The sequence below is a fragment of the Vigna umbellata genome, chromosome 3, assembly GCF_029865625.1.
Source record: "Vigna umbellata cultivar VRB3 chromosome 3, Vumbellata_1.0, whole genome shotgun sequence".
Lineage (NCBI taxonomy): Eukaryota > Viridiplantae > Streptophyta > Magnoliopsida > Fabales > Fabaceae > Vigna > Vigna umbellata.
Genome location: NC_142167.1, coordinates 35,388,033 through 35,395,113, shown reverse-complemented (window position 1 = coordinate 35,395,113; position 7,081 = coordinate 35,388,033).

The following is a 7,081-nucleotide window of genomic DNA, read 5'->3' as shown; positions in this document are numbered from 1 at the left end:
TAATATAACTGAAATTTTGACAAAAAAATTAATATTTATAAAAATTTTATGATGAAAGAAAAAGATTAAATGGAAATACAAAAATTAAAATAATTATGTAGATTTAATCTACATATTCACAAAATTGACTGGCTGTATATAATTTAAAAGGTCACATGTCATCATTAGGGTCGAGAACAAAAGGTATTGGATCCGATTGAAAAATATTAAGTAAATTTGAGCATTTCAAGAAATTAGATTGAATAAGCAGATAATATAAAATAAATAAAATGAATTATTATAGTTAATTTTGAATAATAATTTTAAATTTTATGGATTTCTGATTTAATTTAAATTTATATTTTATTATTTATAAATTTTATAAAAAGTTTAAATTTTAGTTTTAATATGATATTATTTTGTTAAATTTTACTAATAAATTACATTGTAATTATATTGTATGTTTTGGAGTTTGGTTTTATTATAGAGTTAAATGATATTATTAAGGTTAATCATGTATCTTGTGAAATATTATATATTTTATAGTTTGTCTTTATCATAATTCGTTTTTAAAAAAAACATTCATAATAAAGAAAAATTGATATTTAAATTATCTTTACTTTTCATTCTTGAATTATATGAGACCATTTGTATCCTAAAATAACATTCATTATTAATGTTATACATATCAGTTTGGTAGATAATTTTTTTAACTTGTTTAAAGTTTTAGTTAAAAAAATTCACAAAGAATTATTTTACAATATAAAGTATCATAAATAAACCTTTTTAAAAACATGAACTAAAACTAAGTTTTTAAAATCTAGTTAGTAAACATATCAGTGTTAACCTACAACACCTGTTTTAATGAAAAAAATCAAACAAATTTTCTCTTTGTTTGAAAACATAAAATTGAAAATTGAAAAACAAAACAAAACACTAAAATACAAACTACTAAAAATAAACATTGTACTTTTTTTAAGTTAATAATCGCACGATTTTTATGTTTACGCGCTTTATGTTCAGAGTACATAAAAAATAATTTTTTAATAATTTTAAAGATGTTAACATTATGTATAATCTAAAATGGAATTATTTTCAATTTTTAAAAATGTTTTATTTCTTTAAATTTACGAATTTTCTAACTGCGTTTAGATTTTATTCTAATCTTAATTCCAACTAAATGGTAAACTGAATTTTTTAGCTTTTTTAGTGTATTTTGTAAAGACTAAAAGTTGGTATTTTAAAAATGATATTAGTTTAAAAAGAAAAAAAACTTAATTATTTTAATATTAATATATTTTAATATAAATATTTTTTTTGTTATGAACTAGTTTCATTATTTTAAAACGTATTATCTTTCTAGAGGTTTTTATCCTTTGTTTAATTGAATAATCAATATCATAGAATTGATCTTGCGACGAGTTCTTCAATTTGGACAGATTAATTTATCTATTTAAGTTAAATTTAAACCATTTTCCTTGATCTTTTTTATTTTTTGTTTTATGTGAAGCCTTGTTTTACTTGCATTCGTCTTTTGAGTCATTCAATGTCTCATGACCATAATGATATATCCTTATCATTCTTGTAATGATTTTATGGATACATAATGCATCCTACAAGTTGGGAGGAATTTCGTTGATTAGGATCTTATGAGATATTGGTCAGGTAAGAAAAACTACTTATTTTGTTAAAAAGTCATAAATGTGATGAATATGGTATATTGCATTTCTAGTTTATGTGAGTATGTTAAATTGCTTATTTGGTGTTGCGTTGTTGAAATTTGAATATGATACAATGTTTATGTGTTGTTTACTTTGTACGAATTTTTGTTAAATTTCACTTAGGATTTGATCATTTGAACAAGTTAGTATGCATTCCAACATTGAAAATTATTTTTGAACCAAGTACTAAGTAGGAAATACTGATTTGATCAGGTCCCCTTTTTCCCAAATCACATAATTGAATCTGTTATTTTCTGGTATAACGTTAAGAAGTGATGAGTTGGCACTGAGTGATAGTTCCTTATGCAGGTCTGAGAGCATTTTTAGCTTCAGACCGTTGAGCGTCATGTTTGTACTGCTGAGCACATATATTTGTGAATGCTCTCGCACTGAGCGGAAGCAAGGCACTGCTAAAGGTCACTTTTCACTATAGGTATGAAAAAAGTTAATTCCATGTAATTGAGCAACATATAGTGTTAGTAAGCGAAACATTTTGTGAGAAAAATGACGTTGAGTGTCAGGACTATCATTGAGTGTCACCTTTTGCAAAAGGTTTGGTGCTGAACGCAAAGTCTATCGTTAAGCGCTCTCTTTTATGAGATGTCTTGCGTTGAGTATCACTATTGAGCTTCGGTGTATATGTTGTGATTTTCATTTTGCTTTTATTTGCTTAAAATGCATTACTATGGATATAATGTATATGTTTAATATGTATTATGGATTGAAAACAAGGTTCTCAATATGTGTGGTGTCGATGTTGTGAGAATTTCAAGGAGAGATTTTTTGTAATGATGTGATTGTGTATGCATTGACATTGGAGATTATTTAAGGATGTATCCTAATATACTATCAACCTTTCAACTCATACATAGAGAAATGCGATGAGGAAGAGAATGGGAGGAGGTCCTAGTCATTGGGTTGTTTCGGTCTTAGACACAAAGAGGACTAACTTGATGAATAGTAGGATAATAACTCTTTTGTTTATAACTTTGTATGGTGATAACTCCTTTGTTTATGATTTTGTAGGGTGATAACCACTTTGTTTATGACTATGTAGGGTGACAACCACTTTGTTTATGACTCTGCAGGGTGATAACTCATTTTTTTATGAGTTTATAGGGTGATAATCCATTTATTTATGACTTTGCAGAGTATAAATACTATCATAAGTGGACACATACATTGAAAGCCAATGTCAAAAACATGTATCTGGATAATTGAGGATAATGTGAGTTATTTATGTATATTTATATTATCTATTATATTTAATTCATGTTTAGATTATATCTTATATGGATTTAATTCTTCATGAAAACTTTTTTGAACATAAATTTATTTGTTATCTCTTTTGTTATATCTTGTATGTTAGTTTATTTCTTTTAAAATAATCATCTTATTAGTGAGAACAAAGAGAAGTGTTGAAGTCTTTTTATGAAAAATATTAATTTTTCATGATCTTAGTCTAATAATTTGTCTATAATTGATTCATATATATTTTGTTAGTATAATTATTTTTTAAAATAACTCTATTAATATTATATATTTATAGTTTAAGACCATATGTTATTTTTTTTAATTTTAAAATATTTTGTTTTATCAATTAAATTGTTTTCATTATTTATTTTTAAGCTACCAAATTTAAAATATGTAATTAAATAATTTAATTTTTATTAATTATTTTTATTATTTACAAAATTTTAAAATATGAATTCACTTTCTAACATTTTGATTACTTAAATGTATATATCAAAATTTTACATTTTATCAGTTATAAAATTTTATAATTTTATTTTCTATTTTTATTTGTTTGTTATAAATGTTTAAATTTTAATATTAAAATTTTTAATTCATCACATGCATAAATGTTTTTTTCGCAAAACACTTATTTTTAAAGATAATAATTAAAGTTTTTCATATTTTAGTTGTTATATTTATTATTATTAGATTTAGATAAACATATATTTAAAAATTTTAAACTTACGTTTATTTGAATTGTAATGTTTTTATATTTAAATAAATGCACTTGAAGTATTATTTATTTATTACAGGAGTGTGTGAAAAGAAAGTAACTATTGAAACAGGTGGTGTTAGTGTCCAATGGTTCAGAAAATTCAATTGCAAGGTACATAATTGGGTGAGAATATAATGCGAAAGGTTGTGGAGTCAATGTTTTGTGTACCTTTTCATCCTCACAAGTAAAATAGTCAGTCACATCGTCATCACATTGTACTAACAAAACAAAACTTTTAAAACGTGCAAAGAAAAAAACAAACAATGAAGAGGGAACGTGGTTGGATTTGAATGGGTCATAGCTGTTTGGGTAAAAAAATCTCAATAATGGTGAAGAGGAACAAACAATGCTATCGCTGCAATTATTGCCATCAGAAAAAAAAATTAATAATAATAAATGAAGCACGTGTTGTCACTGTCCAATGCTTCAGGAAATTCAATTTCAAAGCTACATAACTTGTTCGATTGGAGCCTCTGCCCTCTACCTTTTCACTCTCATTAAACCAAACAAAATTCAATTGCATTTTCTTGTAAATATTCAATAACTTTTTGAAGTTTCAGTTTTCAACAATTAATCAATTTCATTAATAAATATCATTCATAATATAAATCTAATTAAAATATTTTTTATGAGTTTAAAATTAAATAAATGAATTTATTGTATGAGTTTAAAGTTCGTTTCGTCTTTATATAAATTACACGTGGAGTTCTAATAATTTCATAAGTCAAATTATAAAAATTTAAATTAATCAAAGAAAGTCAAATCCATATAGTTTTTAACACAAAAATTAACAAATATGCTTCAATTTTAAAACTCATAAAAAAATAAAAAAGACTTTAAATATAATAAGTCATTCTTGAAGTTCTGAAAATTTAGTATCTAACTGGAATTTTAGTAAAAAAATAATATTTATAAGAATTAAAATACAAAAATTAAAATATATATGTAAATTTAGTTCAATCAATTATTATTAAAAAAAATAAAAAAATTATATTTATCTTGACATAATTTCAAATAACGGATGTCTTCACATTTAAAGCTTTCGTTTCGAACGAATGCATGAATCTCAAGGATCCACGCATCCCACTTACACTGGTTACAGTTTCTTGTAGTCACCATGATAACTGACCACATGAGTAACTATCCCTGAACAAGCGACATGAAGAAACCTCGTCCCATCCTAACATGCACAATATCTTAATCGCCGACAACAAACCCCTACTCACCTCTTCAACCGGAAGATGTGCTCGAGTTTAGGGAGCTTGTGTATTATATGATCGCCCGATTAATCAAGGATCGAACGATCATCTATCCAACAACGAAACGGTCAGTATGCCAATCGAACGGACGTTTTTTTATAAAATTTGAAAATTGAGAAAAAATAAACACAAAAATAGAAACTACTAAAACCAAACATGCTTTTTTAAAAGTTAATAATAGCACATTTTTTTTATGTTTATGTGCTTTATGTTGATGGTACGTGAAAAATAAACATTTTAATAATTTTAAAGATGTTAACATTACGAATAATCTAAAATAAAATTATTTTCATTTTTAAAAATGTTTTATTTTCTTAAATTTAGGAATTTTCTATGTGTTTTGAAGTTTTAGTTTAATCTTAATTCAACTAAATCGTAACCCTAAACCTCAAAAGTATTGAGTTGTTATGCTTAATGTACTTTTCTTAAGAAATGAGTTATTTGTTTAAAAGGCTCAGCCAGTACATTTAGCATTTAATGTTATAACTTTGTATGGTGATAGCTCCTTTGTTTATGATTATGTAGGGTGATAACTACTTTGTTTATGACTCTGCAGGGTGACAACCACTTTGTTTATGACTTTGGAGGGTGATAACTCATTTTTTTATGAGTTTATAGGGTGATAATCCATTTATTTATGACTTTGCAGAGTATAAGTACTATATATCATAAGTGAACACATACATTGAAAGCCAATGTCAAAAACATGTATATGGATAATTGAGTATAATGTCAGTCGTTTATGTATATCTATATTATCTATTATATTTAATTCATGTTTAGATTATATCTTATATGAACTCAATTCTTCATGAAAACTTTTTTGAACATAAATTTATCTGTTATCTCTTTTGTTATATCTTGTATGTTAGTTTATTTCTTTTAAAATAATCATCTTATTAGTGAGAACAAATAAAAGAGAAGTGTTGAAGTCTTTTTATGAAAAATATTAATTTTTCATGATCTTAGTCGAATAATTTGTCTATAATTAATTCATATATATTTTGTTAGTATAATTATTTTTTAAAATAACTCTATTAATATTATATATTTATAGTTTAAGACCATATGTTATTTTTTTAATTTTAAAATATTTTGTTTTATCAATTAAATTGTTAAAATTGAAATATTATATATTTTTTAAGCAATGAATTATTTATTTAAAAGACTCAATCGGTACATTTCGCATTTAATGTTCCAGCAGAACCGTTTGATTACTCGATCATCATGGCTTTTAAAGATAAAGTATCAATCTTGTAATTTTAGTAAGAAGAGATAGTAACAATTATTTTTTCTTTTGAAAATTTTGGTAGCATAAATCATAATAAAGCATTTTAACAAAAAAATCAATATTAATTATCTATCTTAAATATCATTAAAGTATTATGCAAATGTTTAAACTCCAATCTATTTATAAAACCATTAAATAAAAAAGATATTATATATATATATATATATATATATATATATATACATAATTTCTGATATTTGGGTGGCTTACATAAGTTTTTTATTATTTATTTTTAAGCTACCAAATTTAAAATATGTAATTAAATAATTTAATTTTTATTAATTATTTTTATTATTTAAAAAATTTTAAAAAATGAATTCACTTTCCAACATTTTGATTACTTAAATGTATATATCAAAATTTTACATTTTATCAGTTATAAAATTTTATAATTTTATTTTCTATTTTTATTTGTTTGTTATAAATGTTTAAATTTTAATATTAAATTTTTTAATTCATCACATGCATAAATGTTTTTTTCGCAAAACACTTATTTTTAAAGATAATAATTAAAGTTTTTCATATTTTAGTTGTTATATTTATTATTATTAGATTTAGATAAACATATATTTCAAAATTTTAAACTTACGTTAATTTTAATTGTAATGTTTTTATACTTAAATAAATGCACTTGAAGTATTATTTATTTATTATAGGAGTGTGTGAAAAGAAAGTAACTATTGAAACACGTGATGTCAGTGTCCAATGGTTCAGAAAATTCAATTACAAGGTACATAATTGGGTGAGAATATAATGCGAAAGGTTGTGGAGTCAATGTTTTGTGTACGTTTTCACCCTCACAAGTAAAATAGTTAGTTAG